Raw genomic sequence first — 24,087 nt, 5'->3', positions numbered from 1 at the left:
TGTATGGGTGCATGCTTGTGCACGCGTGTGAATGTGAAAAGCACCCTTTCGTCTCCCTTGCCATCCTCGCATTCGGAGGTTAAGTTAGAAGGCGGGGATAATAATTTCTCCTAATTTCAACAGCCTACAAATCATCTACTTTGTCATCCAATTAAAACTCGTCACTCCATCCCAACTCAAAGTGTCTTCCTTCGCTGTTATTAAAAGAAGAAGCGACAGCATTTTTCAAATGAATGGAACCAGCGCGTGTAGCCCACAATGGTTTGTTTGCCGATATTCAATCACATGGCATTTTGGGTTCGTGTTTTTTGTCAATAACACTACTCGGAAATGTATTTGAACCTATTATAGCGTGTTACACACGAAATGCCCCGTGTTAATGCAGACAAAGTTCTTCTGGCCTAACTTTGACAGACTTAATAACAACAATGCTGCGCAACGCAACTGCAGGCATTTCCGAAAGCGGTGTAATGTAGCTCCTGGCGGGCCGCGGGAAGGTTGCATAAAATAAATCCATGAATAGTCGAAAGTAAAAACTGCCACTACTGTCAGGAAAAGCCCCCGTGTATTTGTGCATGAGTGTGTAGGCCTATGTTGAAGAGAGCTTCCGACGCGGTTGAGAATATAGGGATGGGCCTCCGCAAAAAAAGATCGATCCACAAAGTTTTGGATCGATATCGGATTTTTCGGACGTGAATCGATATTGGATCGTGGATCGATTTTTTTGAACACAGCCTTAGTCCCCAACCATGTCAATGGTTGCCCCACTGCAAGTTCAACTACTTCATCAGATGGCATGCACACTAAAAAATACTGGGTTAAAAATAACCCAAATTGGGTATTCTAATACCCAGTCACTGAGTAACTATTGCACAGCACACATATTGGGTTATTTTTACCCAGTGGATTGGGTTAGTATTTTTAACCCAGCATTGGGTCAATACAACATGCCCAGTAATGGGTAAAATTAACCCAGCCATAGGGTCAGAAATACCCTGCACTGGGTTGCTGAGTTAACCCATTTCACTGGGTTAAAATACTAACCCAATCCAATGGGTAAAAATAACCCAGTATGTGTGCTGTGCAATAGTTACTCAGTAACTGGTTTAATACTGGGTTAAACATGGGTGGAAACTGGGTTATTTGGGAATTGCCTTTTACTTTTCTCCAATTCTTTCAGTTGTTTCCTTTGATTGGCAATCGTCGAGTTCCAAGCAAGCAACTATCATTGAATCTTATGGGACCAGCCAGCGGCTAGTGAGTGCCACTGGTCAATGATAATTGCCTGCTTGGAGGTAGAAGTTGCATTGCCAAACTCAGGAAATGGCTGAAAGAACAGGAGAAAAGTAAGGCTCAATTACTCAAGGGGATGTGTAAAAATCTGCCTATTTCCAGAAATGGTTACATATCACTTTAACAATATGCAACACATTTGACCATTTTAAATACTCACTGCTGACCATTGCTCAAATAGAACCAATCTGATCACTATTAATGTTTTAAATAATTTGTATACATTATTGTATACATGTTAACATATGTGATAATTCAATGACATTATACGAAAACACATCAAAGCATAATGAATCAATGGAGAGAGAAATGATTTTCTGGTCAACCTTCCTTTATTACCAGGGATTCACATTCTTCAATTTGCATCAATTCAAAGCAATATTTGAAATAAAAAAAGTGTCCAGGCATGAAAAGAAAATCTGCAAAGATATTTTACAAAACAAATGACACTTGCTCAAAAATAAACATACAGTAAAAGTCACGAGACATTGCTTCTCTAAATGGTCTATGCAGCACTTTTTACATTGTGTTGAGGAAAGGCAGATACAGTGTTGGCATAAGTCTTTGTAAGATAGGATAGCTAAACACATACAGTGTGCAATTATGTGTAGGAATCACCATGTGAAAGAGTTCAAGATGAGGTACACAGCATACTGAAGCTGCCGAGGCTTCCACACTTCATCTTCTAAACATGTTGTTCCTATTTCTCTGAATGAAAAGAAAGACAGGCAACGTAGCATTCAGTTACACATTAAAAGCTATAATCTGAAGACATTGCAGGACACAGGTAGCTATAAAACTCAAAAGAGTTGTGAATCCAATATTCATGCAATGTGTAAAATACAAACATGTAAATGACGTTTCCAGTTCAACCCAATCTGACAAAATATGTAGTAAAAACAAAGGAGATACGCACTCTGTGCTTCTAAATTAACACTCCGGTGCAACCAGAGCAGGACTAAATAATAAGTACAAAGGAAAAAGAATCTGGTGCCACAAGGATTTCTATTTTCTGTTATTTATTTTTTCAGTGCAGTAAGACTAACGTTTCGACATGCGTCTTCGTCCTCTGAAGACACATGGCGAGACGTTAGTCTTACTGCACTGAAAATATAAATAACAGAAAATAGACATCCGTGTGGCACCAGATTCTTTTTCCTTTGTACAAAATATATAGTAACTTGTAGACCTACTGTCTTTTGGCTTTTTAAGGAAACATGAATGGTACACATATTCAAAAGAGAAACAGAGGCTTACCATTTAGGTTTTCGTTCAGTCACCTACAACCATAGAAAAAAGTAAGAAAAACAAATTACTCATGTTGAAATACATTAGATGAATCTTTCATAAAAGATGCTTGTTGACATGCAAGTGTCCGTCACTGCTCAGACCTTTGTTATTAATGTTAATTTTGAAGTTTTTGATCCAGCACATGAACTTGAGATGTCCAAGCACACCCTCTTTTTTGGACCATGTTCGGGCAGGAGGCAGATGGAGGAGTATAGCTGTTATTCATCCCCCCCATTACTTACCCATGACTGCCAGAAACATGGAGATTATTGGTGTCCCTGAACTGTGTTTTCAATTCAAGTTAATGAACTAAAAATTAACCTTTCATGAACATATGTGGGAGATTATCACTGAACGAAATAAACCTTTTTCCCCGACCCTATACTTGTATGTTAAAAGAATATGACTAATTCATAGTCATGTAAATAAATAGTATACACATATGTGGAAAAAATCTGAGACCACTTGAAAATGTTCAGTTTTTCTGATTTTACTATGTATATGTAAAGGAGGCCAACTATCAAAGTGTGAGGTGGAATGTGACGGAGGTCATCTTGCACCTGTTCACCCCCCTCGGGGATCGAACCTGCACCCTCGTCAACTACAACGGTTCGGCAGTGGGAGACACAGTACGATACCGCTGGGCCAAGAGACTAGTCTCTCGGCCCAACGGCACGAGACTGTATGAGGCTATCAGAGGGAGATTTACCAATGTTCCACGCCAACTCTGTGCTAGTTAGCCTCCGTTACACTCTCCCCCTTAAACCTCACTCCCATCCGGGTCACGGCACCACTGTGACGGAGGTCATCTTGCACCTGTTCACCCCCCTCGGGGATCGAACCTGCATCCTAGTCAACTACAACGGTTCGGCAATGGGAGACACAGTACGATACCGCTGGGCCAAGAGACTAGTCTCTCGGCCCAACGGCACGAGACTGTATGAGGCTATCGGAGGGAGGTTTACCAACGTTCCACGCCAACTCTGTGCTAGTTAGCCTCCGTTACAGGAACGTTAGTAAAAACCTCTCTCCCAAAGCCTCAATACAGTGCGGTAACTGTGGGGTAGCTGACCGGTCCTTTAGCTCAGCAGTCTTGTATTGTGCCTCCCATTGCCAAACCAGATGCGTTGATGAGGTGGCCGGTTCGCGGCCTGAGGAAGGTGAACCGTGCAGGAACACCTCGGTCATAGATAGGTGTGTGTTTGAGTAAAACAAACATTGCTATTTCATTCTATGAACTGGCAAATACATTTTCTCCAAATTTCTAAAGAAAATATTGTCATTTTTTCCACGGCTGTATATTGAAGTATCCAGATACTCACTCTGTCTACAAAGCCTCCGGGACAAGTGCTGCAGAGCGAAACAGATTTTGGTCACCTTAGAAATAAGGAAATATGAGAGAGAGAGAGAGAGAGAGAGAGAGAGAGAGAGAGAGTTAGCGAGTGTTGCTCAAGGTATTGCTGAATGTTACTTTCTGCTCTATAAAGGAAACGGACATTAATTACATGGGCCTGAAGGCTAAGCAAATGCTTTATCAATATCATGCAGTATCCCAACTGTGCTGGTGCTTTAATATTTTCTTAATAGCAAGAAGTTAGAGATGGAGGTGTTCTGTTAAGTTCCAATCTACATTCCTAATAAATACATGCATGTGATCATTATTTTGGCTTTATGGGGTATGGCTACATTAATGGCAGGCAACACATATTGAGAAGCAGCAATACTAACCTTGCTGAAAGAATGAGTCTCCGTTTTCTTTCAGTCACTTCCAGTCTAGGACAAAAAAGGCAACACATTAGAAATAATTTCCAAGCAGCACCTCGTCATAGATAGGTGTGTGTTTGAGTAAAACAAACATTGCTATTTCATTCTATAAACTGGCAAATACATTTTCTCCAAATTTCTAAAGAAAATATTGTCTTTTTCCATGGCTGTATATTGAAGTATCCAGATACTCACTCTGTCTACAAAACCTCCAGGACAAGTGCTGCAGAGTGAAACAGATTTTGGTCACCTTAGAAATAAGTACATGAGAGAGAGAGAGAGAGAGAGAGAGAGAGAGAGAGAGAGAGAGTTAGCAAATGCTGCTCAAGGTATTACTGAATGTTACTTCCTGTTCTATAAAGGAAACATACATTAATAGAGTTCTTCAGCGGAAGCGGAAGCATGTAGTAGATTGTAGTCTTTCATGTTAGCATTTAAGGACGTCCTGGTTCCTATCGGCTTCCGGCCTCCATTGGGAATGAATAGGGGTAAATTTCAAATAAGCTCCGAGTGCAAGCACGCGCTTAGCGAACCCCCGCAAACTGTCGAGGGTGTTAAAAATAGGCTGTAGGTATGACATGGTTGATCATTTTGTGTCAAACTTCGATATAAATACGATGTTGCGTCCATATGCTAAACCCGGAAGCTTTTGGCGACTACAGAAGCGGCGCCTGTATCTAACGGCATGTACGTGCGGAAGGTTGTACCCATGGCAACCAAAGGAAAGTATGTAGTTCGGAAGTTTTAATGATCAGAAAGGGGTTAGCAATATTGAATTATAATCGCCATGATTTAACATGTGAATACACCAACATGATGATACGATCCGTTCCACTAATGAGAAAGGGATGCGGGGACACGCTAATGTTCGTTGTTGCCGTGCAACTTATATTTTTGCCAAACCTGAATCTCTATGGCGTTTTGCAATGTAAAAAATCGCCATGGAACCGGTAGTCCAAACGCCGCATACAAGTTGACGTCAACGCTGAAGAGCTCTATTACATGGGTCTGAAGGCTAAGCAAATGCTTTATCAATATCATACAGTATCCCAGCTGTGCTGGTGCTTTAATCTCTTCTTTATACATGGGTTCTAAAATGTGTTTATAACCTGACTGCGCAAAGCTAACTGTGCACAACTCAACCTCTGATTGTTGGAAAGCGCTGTCGGTCAAAAACTTAGCTCACGTGGTTGGCTGCCAGTGTCTTGCCCCTCTTCATAACATCATATTGATAAACACTCAGAACCCATGTATAGCAAGAAGCTAGAGATTGAGGTGTTAAGTTCCAATCTACAATCATAATAAATGCATGCATGTGATCATTGTTTTGGCTTTATGGGGTATGGCTACAATAATGGCAGGCTACACATATTGAGAAGCAGCAATACTAACCTTGCTGAAAGATTGCATTTGTGTTGTCTTTCAGTCACTTCCAGTCTAGGACAAAAAAGGCAACACATAAGAAATAATTTCTTTCCAAGCAATGCCTTGGTTTGGCAGCATCTATATATCAAATCACACAGAAACAAATATCTTTAGCCAGTTGAAAGTGTCAGTGTTGATGTGGAGAGGTGACCATTGCATATCTGCATCAGAGGTGTCAAAAGTAAAAGTAAAAGTTAAAAAAAGAAACACAGTTTCCTTCCAACACAAGTAACTTATCTGAGTAACCAGTAGACCTGTGTACTTGTCTTACGATTAGCTAACTCTGCACTGGTTGGATCAAGTTTGTGGTGGGTCCTTGTTAGGTTTTCAGTGTTTTTCAGTAATAACACAGTCTATCTCTCTCATTAGGTACAATGGAGTAAATGATGTAATAGCTATGCAATGTCATGTGCCAGTGTTGTAATTACACCACAAAAGTACTTTTACTTTTACTTTTGACACCTCTGATCTGCATTAGAACTAGTTATCTGCAGTTAATTTGTTCGGGCTTCTGACAATGTGGACAGTTATTCCCCTACTAAACATAATGCAGAAAGTCTCGTGCTGGAACTGTTAGTGAGTGACTGACGTGGCTTTAAAAGAGGCCTAATTCAAAACAATTGCATTTATGGCATCCTCTGAAGCGTCTGGTGAATAATGCTACAATATACAATGTTTGCACATACCTTAGCACAGACGGACATAACGTGATCAGCTTACAAAGGATCCGGACGCCAGTGCGGTCTCTGGTTAACCTGGTGATTAATAATAAGCTTACAGTTAGTGCATACTCAAAACTGTTCGGGTGAAGCATAAAGCATAGTAAAGCATGCACAAGCAATAACGAGACACACATATTCAGAGGGATAGCCTCAGTAGGCTATGCTGGGATGGTCCAGACCGACGTCACATAGCCTAGTTCTATCACATCCCAAACTCGACCCCAGACGCACAGGCGGCCGGGTGACAGAGCAGCGCAGCAACAAGAAAACACCCGTAAAGCTCCAGTGAGCAGAGCATACATCAGGATGCCCTTGATAAAATAATTGCCTACGCTCTAGCCACAAACGATTAGCCAGTGCCACTCACCGGCTAGAGGTAGCCCACTAGACGTCGCCGGACTAGAGGAGCAGACAAGCCGCGAGGGGAAATCATTTTACAAAGTGCCTTGACAAGTTGTAGAATTTACTGCGGAGGCACTCTCCCCGTGAGCTCTCTAAGTTTGGCGTTTCCTACCAGCACTAAACCAAGCTATCTGCAACTAACTGACAGCCAGCTGCATGTAGGCCCTAATCGCTAAACAATGTCAAGTTGCAGCAGAATGTTATTACGAACGTCAAAATGAAAGGCTTCGGTTTAGTTATAGTATTAATGTCCCATCACCCGACACCCCTAGTTGTCTCTCATTCAGACACGGGCTGCAAACAAATCTAACAAGTACAGCACAACGGCAGGGGATGTTAAGAATAAAATACTTCACTTTCTGCTTCAATTGCTACAGTTAGAGCATGCTAGCTAGACTCATATCTAACTAGAGCTAGCTTGCTGATACTGTATTCTAGCTAGTTCTTTTTCTAACTTCGCTCGGTGTTTCACTATGGGATACGCTTGGGCGTGACCATCTATGGAAGCTCCAATGACATTACGTCTGTCAAAGACAGACAGTCGACGCAGTCGGGCTCCGCCCGCTTGGGGTGTCTACCCCCGTCGACACGCTGAGTCCAGCATTCTCGCTTTCTTCCCGTGAAGATCTACTACAAGCTCCTCGCACCTGCCAAGGCTGTGCTCGCTTAACCGTTCACAGACGGACCGTCCAGGACCCCGTCGCCGAACGCGACCGCGGCCGCTAAGTGCTATATTGTTTGCCTTCGTCAAGAAGTGCATTGAAGGTTTGCAGTTAAGTCAGCTTACTTTCCAACTCTAGTGAAGTGTCCGCGTCGTGGCGAACTTCAAGTTTAGCATGGCGGGCTACCTAACCCACCTAGCTACCTAACTTCAGCTTAGCCTGATTTAGCTACCTCTACCTCCACCGAGCACTCGGGTGCCGGTGATAACTTATTAATGGTAAGCTACACCGTACAACAGGGAGCGAGAACGCCTTACTCGCTACTCTGTTTGACTATTTTCATCTGTTTTCTGTTTGTAACCCACCGCATGTAAACCCACTCGGCGGGAAACAAGTTGCTAGCTTCGATCTGTAGCTACAAGTTTAGCATTACGGGCTACCTAACCCACCTAGCTACCTAACTTCAGCTTAGCCTGATTTAGCTACCTCTACCTCCACCCAGCACTCGGGTGCCGGTGATAACTTATTAATGGTAAGCTACACCTTACAACAGGGAGCGAGAACGCCTCACTCGCTACTCTGTTTGACTATTTTAATCTGTTTTCTGTTGGTAACCCACCGCATGTAAACCCACTCGGCGGGAAACAAGTTGCTAGCTTCGATCTGTAGCTACCCCGCACGTGCGGCTAATCTGCTAACACTGGTGTTAACTGAAGTAATCACTTGTTATGACGAGTTCTTCGAGTAACACTACTCTCCTCTCTCTTTTATTCTGAAAGATGCTTCAGGCATTTCCCCCGCCATGGGGAAGAGTGAAAACAAAGAGTGAAGAGCCCGTTGCCTCCCGTGCCGGCGTCACGCAGCCCACCATGGCGGGTGCAACGGTTGCAGGCCGCCATACCTGCACCACTGCGTGGACAATACCAGAGGGAATTCGGGAGCGGAGGCTGAATGTGGTGATCGTCACTAACAGCCCCCATGCACAAGTCAGACTCTGTGGATACCATGCCACCCGAGGACGACCCCAGCTTAGGCTACCCCCTCTCACAGGGAGCAGGAGGATACCCAAGCATAAAGCACAATATCAGGGACATCACGTCGCTGCCCCCTCGACCCCAACAGGGTGGGCGACCTATCCTGCAGTAATCAAGGCCCCCCAGTGACCATGCTGACTCGGCGGCCCTCTGCTCAGGATGCAGGAGACAAGGAAAGGGACCAGCAACACTGCCCCCAACCCCCCTCCCTCCTCAAGTCCAACCTGGCCACCCCTCCCAGCAGTCCTGGCCTGTCTGAGAGATGGCCCCCTGTCACTGGAAGCCTCACAAGTATTCCAAATGTGCCCTAACCGACGGGCTGTGTCGACTATGTCCAACATCGCTCTCCCCTGCAAGAGAGACTGATAGGTGGGCGAGCCGGTCCGATTGCTATTTGATGCTGTCACCAGGTCCAGACGGACACGGCAAAACAGACACTCAGGCATCATCTACACGCTGCACCAAGGGCCCGGCGCTGTGCTGGTGAAGATGAGGGAGACAAGGTCTCGGCAGGCAGAAGGATGATGCTCTCTGGGCGAGCCTGACACAACAGGCCCCAACCTCCCAGACAGGTCAACACTGCCAAGGTAGTCATCCTATGGAGAGAGAGGCCATAGCCTGCACCCTAAGGGCTAGAACGGTCAGAAGCTCAAGGTGCTTCAACCCAGAACAGAGGCCCAAACTGTCCAAACGGCCTACAGGACCCAGTGGCGGACCTGACAGCCCAGGCTCACTTGTTCCCACGTCCTCGCCCACAGCGGAGAGGAAGATGGAGAAAAGGTTATGTCTTACAGGTGTTCAAAATCTGAAACTGCAGACAAAGTGTCACCAAGCACAAATCACACCCAATCTCAGTGTCCAGTAAATATACATTATTCGCACCTAGGCCGTGGGCCAAAGGCGAATCTGTTGATACAAAATAAACGCCAATGCTACACAGAGGGTAATTTCACCAAACTGTTCAGTATACCAAGGTGTTCAGTATACAAAGATCTTTATCTTCCTAGCAAGGGCCAGGAACGATTTGGTCAACACATAAGATGCACATAATGCATGAGAGCAGTCTCATCTCACTAAGGTGTTAAGTAGACTAAGGTCATTCGCACCAAGGCAGGGCCAAGGGCGAATTTTATTAACACAATATACACACATTGTGTCTCACCAGACTAAAGTGTTAAGTAAACAAAGGTCATTCGCATCTAGGTAGGGGCCTAGTGCGAATTGTCTTAACACATAACGATGTTAACATGTTATAAACATGCACACTTTGCATCTCACCAGACTAAAGTGTTCAGTAAACAAGGGTCTTTCGCGTCTGGGCAAGAGCCAAGGGCGAAATTGTTACTACATAACTTACACAAGTAATGCAAAGCAGTAGCCTCTGTCTCACCAGACTAAACTGCTCAGTAAACAATTATCATTTGCATCCAGGCAGGGGCCAAGGGTGAAATTGTTAACATTATGCACACAGGGGATACTATCACAGTAGTCTCAGCAGTGTTAAGGGAACAAATATCCCTCGCACCCAGGCGAGGGCAGATTTGGTAACACAAAAGTGGCTCCCCTTGCAGCCTAGGGGTAGCCTCAACAGACCAGTGTGCTTTAAAATAAATAAAGAATGCCATCCCCATCCAGGCCTTGGGCCAAGGACGGAGTTGTTATTGAGAAGTCACACACGAGGTGTACAAGTACAATGTACTGACACCAGAAATCTCTCAAAAATAAATACGGTACATAAATAAAGAAAAGGGGTGCACCACTGTCATAACACCACCAGGGCGCACCATTTCCCCTTTATTGGCAGCGGAGACATAGCAGAGATCTCTCCGGTGACGCCACTAGTGTGCGTCACGTCACGGCTGCGTGGGTAACGTGACTAGCGTCATATAAGAGCGACGGGTCATGCTCATCCATGACGTACAGTACACAAACGCAACACTACTTTATTCCACTGTAAGTGGATAAAGAACTTCTGTTGATCACAAAACCACCTAGGTTCAGTGGAACACTAATTTAAGGTCAGTAGACTGAGTTCTCGAGTTACGAACGAAGAGATCCCTTCTTTTCTACTCTAAGGAGCCGTCAATGGGCTCTGTTCAACATACTGCGCGATCTCAGCTGGAAAGCGCATTTTACAGACCGCTTTATAAAAACAGGTATGCCACAATCGCATACATCTGACAACAAGGTGCTTTGTCAATCATATCATCATCCTCTCGATGTTGGGGTTGTCACAAGAGTTACAGCAGATGATCTTATCACAAGGCTGTAGCCTGTCTGTAATCATAATGTGTATTATGAGTTTCGCCGCCACGGCAAAACATACAGCATTCTCGCTGTCTCAACCGGCGATTGAGGACGGCGTTAGCCCCTCTGACAGGCTTGGGATCAGAATACTGTAATTAAGACATTTTCCCCTATTGCTCCCTCTCGAAGGAGTCAGCATTAGATTCCAGGACGGCGCTAAAGCATCGAGTGAATTTGGGTTCAACAAGTCACCGTTAGTAGTAGTCAGACAAGGTCTAGACTACAGTTGGTGTAATGGCATCCGCTATTACGGTAGCGAGAGGTGTCTCTCTATGATGAAGGGCTTTTACAGTAAAGCTTACAGTAAAGCTTACTGGCCACGTTGTTCATGCAGTGGTTTCACCATCGCACGTCCAGGGCGACCATATACATTAAGTGTTCTGGGCCCTGAAACATTTCCAAAACGATGTAGGTGGTTGAGGAAACTATTGCTGGGTCACAGTTTCTGTTAAGTCTGCAGAACAGGGCCAAGGGGAACATCCTCTCTACTCTCAAACATCGGCTTGTGTGGGGCAGGGGTTGGTGCAGGTTTTTGCTATCTCTACACCTTGTAAGGAAACACACAGTGCCCTCTATTCCTCCTTGACATAAAAGATGCACTAGATTGCTATGGGCAAAACACCCTGCTCTATGCATTCACACCAATAAGCATAATAACCCCCACACTGGTCAGAGTCAGGCAACAGAGCCTGCTACTGATTTTGTTGGCCCAATTATGTCACCCTATGGGGCCACGATTGTGTAAGGGTGTTCGGAGGGCCCTCAGGGGCCCCACCTCTACTGAGAGATCCTCTCAGACAAGAAGCGATATTTATAATTCACACCTAGACAGGCTGGTCCGGTAGGCTCATTCTGTGAGAGGTAGAATTCAGACGCAGTCGCCCTCTCCCAGCAGTCACCGAGACTGTACTAGGGGCGACAGCAGCATACACACTTCATACTTGGTCATAAATGGCGTGTGTTCAAGGTATGGGGCACACGGAGACACTTCTCCCTAACGCCCTGTTGTTCAGCTTCTTAGCTTCCTACGGGATCTTATACACAGGGTTAAAGTCTTTCCCAATAGGAAAGTTTACCTTGCTGCATTTTCAGCCAGCCACTGAAGTTTTGAGTACAAGCCAGCAGGGTAGTACTCCTTGGAGACTTAGTTCTGGTTAAGTTGAGCTACACGCTCACCCCTCCAAATCACTGGTTTGAAGTTTAGCTTGTCAAGACTGTTCTAATACAGCATTAATAACCACCATGAAATGAGTGAGTGAACTAAAAGCCTTCCTTGTGAGGCCCTCTTGGTTTACAATCTGACTCTGATTTGAAGAAGGTGCGTCTTCTCCCCATTACAGATTTGTGCCCAGAGCAGGACTTTCTTTAGATGTCGGAGAAAGGACCTGGATGCCCCGCACCCTGCCCCCTCACTCAGAGGAGGGTCAGGAGCTCAACTATGTGTGTCCTGTTAAAGCTCTGTGACTATACAGAATTTAGCAGAGTTCAACTTTTTGTGGCGGCCACACACCATAAAGGACTACCACTGCCACGTCAGGGGTTGTCTCATTGGATTGTGAAAGCTACAGCGGTTGCCTATCAGAATAATGTCTCGCCGGCCCCTTAGGGACCTAAAAGCTTATGCATTAACAAGAATGGCCAATTCCAGGGCACTGTCCACGGGGTTGCCAATGGTAGGCCTGTGCAATGTAGCGAACAGGGCCCCAGGGTACACGTTCGCCCGCTTTCATGAGCTAGAGGTATCTGGCCGACACTTATCTCACGCTGTACTAGGTTCTGACTCCCCAGCAGCGATCTATACATTCTGACCGATGCTACTGTAATAAGGGCTTTACATAGCGTGCATTCCGGGAGTGGGCTATATCTCCCATAGTGAAACACCGAGCGAAGTTAGAAAAAGAACGTTAGGTTATGGCTATAACCCTCGGTTCTTTGATAACAGAGTGAGGTGTTTCACCTATTTTTCCCTCCTTGCACTAGTTGTTAGGTGGGGAAGAAACCGTTAAGAATGCTGGACTCAGCGTGTCGACGGGGGTAGACACCCCAAGCGGGCGGAGCCCGACTGCGTCGACTGTCTGTCTTTGACAGACGTAATGTCATTGGAGCTTCCATAGATGGTCACGCCCAAGCGTATCCCATAGTGAAACACCTCACTCTGTTATCAAAGAACCGAGGGTTATAGCCATAACCTAACGTTTTTTGTAAGCTTGAAAGCTGCTGCTAGCCTCGCCCACAGCTCGGCCACCGTGTTTTATAAATGAAAAAGAGAAGTCAGATGTTTACTGCAATTAGGCTACATGTAACTAGGATAGGAAGTAATCGAATAATATCTGACGCTACCTATTAGGTCAACGTAGCGTGTTTGAACATGCTAATCACTTCGAGACCGTGGTGGTTAAAATCTTGTGATAATGTCTTGTCTAAATGGTGGCGCCTTGTCCATTTTTACCCTTATGTCAAGTTTACTACTTAGACAGCACACATATTAGTTTAATTCATTACAAACCTTTCCTTGTTGTTGAAGGTTTCCTCAGTTCAGTTGACTTCCAGGAAAAAGTCCGTTGGCTGGCTCTGATTTCAAATGTTATGATAAACCCAGTGATTGGGTATAATAACTCATCAATGGTTAGCATAACCCAGTATATGGTCAAACGACCACACACCAATAATTGGGTAAACATATAACCCAGCACGTTTCTATCAAATTACCCAGTGTGGGTATAAAAAACCCAATAAGTAGTAAAATTGTCATAAACCAGTATTTGGGTAAAAAAATAACCCAGTATTTTTTTGTGTGTGCACTGCTGAAGACACGGCCATCATTAAGGAGCTCAAAACTGCTGTCCACCAGAACTTGAGTTCAAGGTATGTACATTTATTCATTTAATTTATTATCATCTATACTGTATTTAACATGACTGGTTGTGTAGCAGTAGCAGCACTGACGTGTGTTGTTTTTAAATAGATTTATCTCTGATTTCATTCTCATCTTCTTACATAGAATAGATCAGTGGTTTTAGATTTTATTGTATTCATAATAGTGCTTGCATGACTGTTCCTGCATTTACTATAGGCCCACCCTGCTATATAGCCTAATGGATGCATGGTTAATCTATCTATGCATCTATCTAAAGTGATATGTGTTCCTCTATATAGATATGAAGACCTGAAGGAGACCCTGTGCGTAGCGTCATCCTTGGACCCTCGTTTCAAGACCCTACCATTCCTGTCTGATGAGGCACGTGAGGCTGTCTTCCTGAAATTGACCTCTGAAGCTGCTCATCAAAACCCATCATCCGATGTAGGTTTGCAGATAATATAGGGTGCCCATTTGAAAATTTAGACTACTTTTTTTATTGGGATGCAAAAGAATGAATTGAATGAACCTATTTTAATATTTAATTTTTCTTCAAATGCTACTATTACTATGTCAGAACGCTATAAAGGACTTTTAGAAAAAGCACAACAAATACCTCCTCTTAATGTATATTCTCTACAAGTCTTCTGTTGTCCAGTCTTGCACTTTAAATGTCTGTATGAGCACTGTCTATGTCCATACTGTCTTATGTCCATGTATGAGTACTGTCTATGTCTATACTGTCTATGTCCTTATCTAGATTAGTCTATGTCTGCTTGGGAAAGCAAGAAGCGTAATTTCAAATTCTTTCTATGTAAAGAAATTGACAATAAAACAAACCTGACTTGACTTGACTTGAATTCAAGTTAATTTGTGTATTATTTTCTTGTTTAATATTTTTCTACATCAGAACACTACACTAGAGCAAGAGGACCCTCATGGTTCAACTGACGCTGCACCTGCACTTGGACCAACTCCACCCAAGAGGCCCAAAGACTCTGCTCTGATGGCTTTACTGGGGTCAGCCTACACACCAGCGACTCCACCAGAGAAGAGAACAACATCTGAAAGGGCAGAGGAAGAGGTCGCCACCTACAGGAAAGAGACAGCTATTTCTCTTTCAGAAAATCCACTGAGATGGTGGCAGGTGCATGCAGAGGATTTCCCTCTTTTGTCAGGCCTGGCAAAGGAATACCTTTGCATACCGGGGACCAGTGTCCCATCTGAACGGGTTTTTTCAACAGCTGGAGACATTGTTAGCGCTCAGAGGAGCTGCCTAACTCCTCAGCATGTCGACCAGCTCCTTTTCCTCCAGAAAAATTACAAGATTCCTGAAGTTTAGGCATATTTTATATATATTTTTTTATATGTCAGGCATGTTTTTGCACTGTTCTTGTTGCTGAGCTGACTGGTTAGTCCTCGTTATTGTTGTGTTACTCCTGTAAGGACTATGTTATTCAACCACATAAGCTTATAGCACACTCTTACATACATTCAGTCCAAGGCACTCAGCTCTCTCTCTCTCTCTCTCTCTCTCCATCTGCCCTCTCTCTCTCTCCCTCTCTCCTCTCCTCTCTCTCTCTCTCCTCTCTCTCTCTCCTCTCTCTTCCTCTCTCCTCTCGCTTCCTCTCTCTCTCTCTCTCTCTCTCTCTCTCCTCTCTCACCTCTCTCTCTCTCTCCCCTCTCTCTCTCCCTCTCTCTCCCTCTCACCCTCCCTCTCTGTCTCCCTCCCTCTCCCTCTCTCTCTCTCTCTCTCTCTCTCTCCCTCTCTCTCTCTCTCTCTCTCTCTCTCTCTCTCTCTCTCTCTCTCTCCCCTCTCTCTCTCTCTCTCCTTCCTCCCCCTTTCCTCTCTCTCTCCTCTCTCTCTCTCTCTCTCTCTCTCCCCCCCCTCTCTCACACACACACACACACACACACACGCCTGAGCATAACAAATCTACAAAACAGTAAATAATCCTAGTTCAAAAAATTGTTCCTGAATGTAGGGGTGGGGATATCGTCAGATGCAGATAAAGTGTGGATGCTTGGGGGGTTAGTTTATGTGGTCCAGTGACGATCTGTCTGTCCTTCGGTGTGATGTTGACTTCTTTTTTCAGTTAAGCCATCTGTTACATGAGCAACCTCCTGTATGTCATTTCACGAGTCTCTGGTTAAAAGACTGTGGGCAGGGGGTGCTTGAAGTTTTCCAATATGAGGATCATTTTAATTTATTTATGTTTTATTTGGTCATTGTTATTTAATTCTGGTCATTGTTAATTCTGCCATGGTTATGCTACTTACATTTCAAAATAATACTTGTATTTTTTACTAAAATAAATACTTGATACTTGACTCTTGTCTCTCTCTGTGTCTCTCTTACACATAGACAGATACAATCACCAACACATGGGGCCGTTTTGTCTATTGGACCGTATTTATTTCCATTATGTCTGTAAATAGATCGATATCGAATCGAATCGGATCGAATCGTGGATCGAATCGGATCGTGACCTTGTGAATCGAAATTGAATCGATCTAGGGAATTCGGATCGATTCCCAGCCATCAAATAAGTTGGGACGGGGATCAGTGACATGTAATAAACATCCAAATAACATAAAACAACACGGATGAACATTTCAAAATTAATTGTACTGATGGACAATATGAGTGTCCAGGTATAAGACCATCACAGAGAGGCTGAGTCACTCAGAATTAAACATGCAGAGGGAATAATTACCATAGTTATTGCATACATTTTTGAATTCCCTTTGATTTACCATGCTTTAGTGTATATAAGGCATATTTTTGTTATTGAAATCATTGTATAGGTTAATGACATCATGGAATATATATTGGCTGTAGTCTCACTCTAGCACTCCAAGAATTACAGCTATTGAGAATTGACCATATTAATTATTCCTGTGTGCAAATAATAGAGGGGTTTAACATTCTCCTATGCACCCGAGCTCACTTGAAATAGACCCAGAAGACATGGGAAACTGTCATTTGCTTACAGAAGTCAGCGGAAGTTGCAGAAGTCATTTCTTTTTGAAAATAATAGTCTTGCATACCCTGTGCTACAGTGAAAACGGACCATCCAACTGGAACAAGACACCAAGAAGTGAGAAGAATGGAGCAATTACACCACCTAGTGGTTCCAAGAAAGAACCTTCCAAAGTTCCATCAGAGATGCAGAAGTCCTTCCACTGCTACAAGCTGATGACAGACACATTTCATCCCAGCCATTCCATGTTTGAAAGGCTGCCCTCAGGGAAATGACTTTGACATACTGTATGTTCTAGATCAGTGTTTCTCAACCTGTTTTTAGGCGAGGCACCCTTTCAATTCCTGAAAAATGTCCAGGCACCCCAAAACAACAAGCTATTACATGGCATCGCATCCGATACCACACAAGCTTAGAAAAGTAACACATTTGGAGACGTCACGCGTCCTAGGTTCGAAGTTGCAGTTGACTGGGGCGACTTATATTTACTTTGTTTTATAATTGGCAGATGAAAGATTCCACTGACTAACATTACCTTATCAATTTAGACAAATATGTATTATATTACATAATTTATTTATCAGCCACATTTCCGAGGCACCCCTGAGGGTGGCCTGCGGCACCCCTGTTGAGAAACACTGTTCTACGTAATGTAGGACAGAGAGATAGTGCAAGAGTTTCTTCCCTTCCCTCACGCCACCCGTTTCTTCAATTCCCAGGACATCATTTTATTTTTTTTATTATTCGGTATTATTCTTATTCCCCTATTTAAGATATTGTTTTAAATGCACCATAGTTGCTACGTTCATTTCACTGCCAATTGTCACAAGAAAGCATGTGACAAATAAAAATCTTGTAGCCTACCTTTTACAAAGTAGGCCTATGTGACGTTTACATTTAGTTGTACCTGCCGTATCTCTGATTTAAAAAAACATACTGCAGATGCTTGTGTTTTTGGTTTCGTCTCTTGATGGCAAATGTGTTTTATTATATTATGTCACATAATTATTATTTGAAATCTCACATGTCTAGTGTTTTATACTGTGTTGAGAAGAGGCATAAGACCATGGAGACTTTATTTTTTAAGGTAACTGCGTAGCTTCAAGGCTGATACAGTGATTTTAAGACTGTTTTATCTAACTTTTATACAAAGTGTGGTCACCTTTGCCATTCAGTGTTGGGGAGATGGTCTTTCTGTTAAAAACAGACACATGCTGGACAAAATCACACACTTAGGTTGTAAAATAACGGGAACAGAAGTTAAAAGTATCAGCAAAATCTCTGATGAGTTCACTACCAGCTTGGCATTAAAAATAGTCCCATCCCACCCCCTTTTCTTTGAATACTCCCTCCTCCCATCTGGATACAGGTTACCCTTTTTTAAAACTAATAGAGGGTTAACATCCTTTGTGCCTAGAAGCATCCAACTGTTGAATAAGTTAAGTGCAGACAGAGTTAATGTAATAACTTTAATATACTGAATGTATGTATGATTTTTATTAATTTAATTTAATTATTTCTATTCTGCCAGGACTTTTTATTTTTATTTTTATTTGAATACCTTGTATGTTTTCTTTGTTTTTTCTTGTGTAATGCCATAATTGTCTGTATGTTCAAGTGTTCTCAAAACGCAAAACAAATACCCCGTGGGGCAATAAAGGTATATTAATTCATAAAGCTGCATTTATGCATGGAAACCGCTGACTGCAGATACGAATGTGGATGCATTCAGTCAGTGGTGTAGTCTATGTAGAACGCAGTATACCCACTTCAACATTTCAGGGATTAAGCAAAGGCTGTGAATACTTTTGTAAAAATGATTTCTTTGTTTTTTATTTTTATAAATTTTCAAAACTGTCAAGACAACTTGTTTTTCACCTGGTCATAATGGAATAATTTGTGTAGGATTTTGACAACAGAGATTAATTTGTAGCATTTGGAATGAGGCTGTGAAATAATAAAATTTGAAAAATGTGAAGCGCTGTGAATACTTTCCGGATTGACTGTATATGGGTGGGAGACGTGACGCCTTGTTTTTTCGTAACATTGGTTAAAAACCTACAAAACTGTTATTTTCCTTTAAAAAACAAATGTCAATGAAAGAAGATGTGGTACATTATGTTTCATATTAGTCTTAGATGAGAAGAAACATTTTTGTTAAGATTTATGTAAAGGTTTATATGTCAAATTTCCTGCGGTGTGACTGTAACATTAATGAAACAATATATAATAATATATATATATAAATTAACCAACAACATTTTGAATAATGTATGAAGCATTTGGCATGATTGCATAAATCTTAACTTTAGATTAAGATATGTGAATGTGGAAAAATCTCAAGGTAACACAAATTGCGTCCTGTGGGGTGACATGTATGTCAATGTTTGTGAATGGGCAGCTGCAAGGCCAACTACAAGGGTCTTAAAGACTGGCTCCTAACCAGTCAGTACTTCAGTTATTGGAGAGTGCTGTGGAAGTTTAAGGTGACTCTTAACCTCTTAATATGTCTTCATATTGCAATCTTTCTGTCACGCAATGCTTAGGTTCATTTTATGGTGTCCTGTGGTGTGACTGCTCTTATAGGAGGAAAAAAAGTTTTTTTATTAATGAAAACACATATTAAGATTAAACACGATATCATTATCAAGTTAGCATGAGCTCAGATGTCAGTCATATATACAAAAGGATTAAAATGGCCATAATGCAGTGAATTCCCTGTGGTGTGACTCCATTTTCCTGCGGTGTGACATGCCTATGCTATGTGTTGATGCAGGACACATTTTCCCAAAAATGGCAAAAATAAGGTGAAATTCCACAGACCACTGAGTGCTTTATTTTTTTCTATTTTTTTCCAATTTTTATCCATCATTTTTTTCAGGAATTTGAAAAACTTTTTTTTTTTTTTTGCGTTACGCCCTTAAACGTCAACCACCCATATATACAGTCACATACATATACATCTATATTCCTGCATATACATGTACATATAAGAATCTACATAAGAATCATATAAGAATAAAAACATTAACCACAGTGGCCATCAGCACACCAAAATATTCGCTTAGGGGGTTTGTGAACCACATTGAAATGTACAAGGGGGTGCACAGGGGAAAAAGTTTGGGAACCGCTGTACTAACACACCACGTGTGTGCTGGAGAGGAGGAGCGGAAGTGGGGTGGAGTGCAAACTTGTGTAGTGCATTTTCTTATGTGAATAGAAAACATCTGCTTAATAAGCCTCTTTAAAAGCGAATTTACACATTTACATATATTTTAGACAATATTTTAGATAATATTGTCCAGCAATTACAGTCAAGTTATCATTCACATTATGGCAGTCCGAGAGAAATTATCTGGACACACACACACACACACACACATGCGCACACACACACACACACACACACACGCACACGCACACACACACACAGACACACACACACACACACACACACACACACACACACACACACACACACACACACACACACACACACACACACACACACACACACACACACATTAAATCGATACAAGACAAGAGTGTGAGCAGCAATCTGTACAATCTCTTTAGAAATAATTTAATATACAAATATTTTGGCAAACGGGCAGTAACGCACTTCTAGGCAGACGTCCTTTACAATAACATTAAAGGACCAGTTCAGTCAATTTCAACATGCAGTTGTAATGCTCACATTACCCTGGACTTGTCAGTACCTGAGGTTTTTTTTTTTTTTCTTCAGCCTTTTCCGATATCTCGGTCATTGTAATGGGGGCAGCGCTTTGTTTACATTTCAAAAAAACATTTTTATTTATTTCTAAAAACATCTAAGAGGTTATACAATATCAGCAGACAACTAGCAAACAGTGTTACCCTTTGGGAAAATATTTGGATTATGCCTATGTTACTTTTAAAAATGTTTTAAACAAACGCTGCCCCCATTAGAAGAGCTCATATCTTGGAAAGGGCTTAGCCGAAAAATGTGGCATCACCGAGTACTGACAAATCAAGGGTAGCGTGAGCAATGCAACAGCGCATTGGAATTGGCAGAACTGATCCTTTAAGACATGTTAAAGGGCATCGTAATAGCATAACATGTATGATCATACAGTACATGATTTGGTGTGTTTACATGAAAGTGTTCACTTTGTCAACATAAATGCTCGATTGTATTTCGATTGTGGTGAAATGTAAACAAAACAAAAGGCAAAAGACATACATTAAAGGGACACTGTGCAGGAAATGGTCAAAAAAGGCACTGCAACTATGCTGCTCATTGAAACTGGGTTGCCTAGTGCCTTTACATGAAAGTTTATTAAGTAATAAACAGATATTTTCTAGTATGGTCCAATTTTTTTTTCATGTATGAAAAATGTAATTTTTCCAGTCATAATGAATACTTACAATTTGATGGTGGTGGTAAGTATTCATGAAAAAGGTAGCATTAGTGAATGGGCAGCATGAATTCTGGAAATAAACACCTAAAAATCTCACAAAGTATCCCTTTAAAGTGTTCACTTTGTCAACATAAATGTGTGATTGTATTTCGATTTCGATTGTTCTGAAATGTTAACAAAACAAAAGGCAAAAGACATACATTAAGGTCGGACATGTTAAACAGAACCCACTGACAGTGACAGTGCCATAATCACATTTTGCTGTGTTTCAAAATAAATGTCACTTTTTTTTCTCGATTGTGTTGAAATGTAAAAAAAAATGAGAGGCAAATGATTAGGCAGAGAAGGGTCAAAATAAAAGTCTTGCTTAAGTTCTCCTTTGAGATTTCACAAATCCATAGATATGAACACTAGATGTGTTTCAGTGCCTAGGGCGCTCACGCTGAAAATTTCAGTTGAACCAGTGCACTGAAAGTACCGGGATGATCCCCTAACGATGGTGGAAAAGCGCAGTGCTTGAACGATAGACACTGCACGCACTAAACGGCCGCCATGTTGACAGTGAAACGGAGGAAACGTGGCGTTCAGTTCAGTAGAAGTTGATGGGGCACCAACCTTTTCATGCCAACCAAAGTATTGTATGTGCGATTTGTTGTCCCTTGGGGTGAAGGAAATGGAAATACAAGCACCAGACGCTATGCATTGTAAACAGTAACCAACTCCTATTTTGCGAGCTAATGCCATGCTCAGCCGTCACTTCCAGCGTGGGCACAGTGCTCAGTGCTCAATTTTTTCCACGACACTATGCACTAAAGACCTCAGTGCACTGTGTGCACTGTGCATTGACTGTCAGTGCATTGACACAAGTGCGTGATTTGAGACATAGCCACACTCTTAGAATCTCTAGCAGCGCTAAGAAAAGGCTGAACACGCCATCTAGTGTTCATATGTATGTAGTGCATCAAAGTAGCTAAAGGGATGCGGTAATTGAAATCCACTGGACCCATACGATTCAATGACAATTGCCATCTTATAACTAAGAGAACTGAGGCTGAAAGAACAAAAAGAAAGGTAAAACCCAATTATTTAAAGGGACACTGTGCAGGAAATGGTCAAAAAGGTATTGCAACTATGCTGCTCATTGAAAATGTGTTGTCTAAGGCCGTTTTTTTTATCTTTTCATGAAAGTTTACAAAGTAATACATGAATATTTTATAGTATGGCCCAAGTTCAGTCATTTTTGCAGCTAAAAATGGCTATTTTTGGAAATTCAAAATGGCGGACCATGGAGAAGATCCCCCTTTTAATGTATGAAAAGTGCAATTTTCCCAGTCATAATGAATACTTCTAATTTGATGCTGGTGGTAAGTATTCAAGAAAAAGGTAACATTAGTGAATGGGTAGCATGAATTCTGGAAATAAACAACAAAAAATCTCACACAGTGTCCCTTTAAGGCAGGGTTTGTGGTCCTTGAGGCCATTTCATCCGGCCCTCGATATAGTTTTAATGTTATGCAGCTTCTCATGAAATATGACATGTTTTGTAAAGGAAACTTCGAAAATACATGTACAATGCAATTAAGCTATATCCATTGGACCTAGAGAAGGTGGGGTCTGTTTTAAAGATGGCTGCCTTCAATATAGGCCTAAAGTGTAGGGGAAAATCCTGGTTTGTGTTCATAATACGGCCCTCAGAGGACTTTTACGGCTCTTGGACGAATTTGAAGTGGCCCTTCGGATGATAAAGGTTCCCCACCCCGATGAGAAAGGTTCTCCAGCCCTGCTGCTTTAAGGGATGAAAAAGGTTCCCCACCCCTGCTCTAAGGGATGTGGTCATTGGGATCAACTGGTCCCATTGAATTGGCTGGAGTGAAAATAATGTTTTACTTTCAGCACCTGGGTTTTCCCTCCAGAGTTGAAGTAGAAATACTCTTGCAGATCTTACAGAGTAATTACTTACTATTACTGAGTTATTACAAAGTTGAAAGCATGTAATATCATACCACTAATGTATCAATTACATCTGTAAGAGTACTTCTACTAGTGTTGTAATTACACCTGTAAGAGTACTTCTACTAGTGTTGTAATTACACCTGTAAGAGTACTTCTACTAGTGTTGTAATTACACCTGTAAGAGTACTTCTACTAGTGTTGTAATTACACCTGTAAGAGTACTTCTACTTCTACTTCATGTAACTGTTTTCCTCTGGGCTTCTTGGGGTTTGCGCAGCTCTGCATGTTACAGGTTTTGGTCCCAGGATGTTGTCAACTAGAGCCATGGAAGTAAGAGTTGGGATTAGGGATGCACGATGTGAAAAAATTCAGCCGGTACCGATATCCGATATTGATATTGCAGTTTTGGCCGATAGCCAATATTAACCGATACCAATGTTTTTTTGTTTTTTTTTAAAGAGATAACATTTAATACAGACTGACAATGATGCAAACAAACTGATTTTTTCTTATTTCCAAAAACACATTTTAACTCCCTGTGATAAAATTGGATAAAAAAAAAATAGAGACAAACTAGAAGATCAGTGTTAACATCGGCCCAGTTTTACCCATCGGACCGATGTCCAATGTGTTGGGAAATGTCAAATATTGGCCGATATCGATACATCTGGCCGATACATCGTGCATTCCTAGTTGGGATAATCCCATTGACCTCTGTGTTCCATTTTTACACAACAATGGTGGCTCATGGAGCCTTTGACACACAGATCATCGGCATTGACATAGTTCCAAAATAGTTCCAGGAAGTTAGCGTTTAACACATTAAGTGTAAAGTAACGGTAAATGCAATTTTATTTCATCTTTCCGTCATCTTTGCTTGTTGTGTAGTGGTTTCTGTGTTTATCTTTAGTAAAAAGAAAGCCGCTGACAGGAACTATTTGAATCTACGTGAATCATGTCACCAGCCGACTTCCTGTACCAATGTTGTCATAAC

The 24,087-nt window shown here is 42.0% G+C and overlaps 2 long non-coding RNA genes across 2 annotated transcripts; both read right to left on the bottom strand.

Annotated features, from left to right (window-relative positions):
- Positions 1 to 1,652: 1,652 nt before the first annotated feature.
- On the bottom strand, positions 1,653 to 4,634 carry LOC134443703 (uncharacterized). The gene is made up of 5 exons (XR_010033713.1): positions 4,543 to 4,634; positions 4,312 to 4,356; positions 3,906 to 3,960; positions 2,551 to 2,573; positions 1,653 to 2,001 (listed from the first exon to the last, which is right to left on the bottom strand). It is a non-coding gene; the product is annotated as an uncharacterized LOC134443703 (long non-coding RNA).
- A 1,107-nt stretch (positions 4,635 to 5,741) lies between these two features.
- On the bottom strand, positions 5,742 to 13,624 carry LOC134443715 (uncharacterized). The gene is made up of 3 exons (XR_010033722.1): positions 13,406 to 13,624; positions 6,459 to 6,527; positions 5,742 to 5,784 (listed from the first exon to the last, which is right to left on the bottom strand). It is a non-coding gene; the product is annotated as an uncharacterized LOC134443715 (long non-coding RNA).
- Positions 13,625 to 24,087: the final 10,463 nt, after the last annotated feature.

The sequence above is a fragment of the Engraulis encrasicolus genome, unplaced genomic scaffold (genome assembly GCF_034702125.1).
Source record: "Engraulis encrasicolus isolate BLACKSEA-1 unplaced genomic scaffold, IST_EnEncr_1.0 scaffold_35_np1212, whole genome shotgun sequence".
In the NCBI taxonomy this organism is placed as follows: domain Eukaryota; kingdom Metazoa; phylum Chordata; class Actinopteri; order Clupeiformes; family Engraulidae; genus Engraulis; species Engraulis encrasicolus.
The sequence above is the reverse complement of the archived record's forward strand: the minus strand, read 5'-3'. Positions and strand labels throughout refer to the sequence as shown.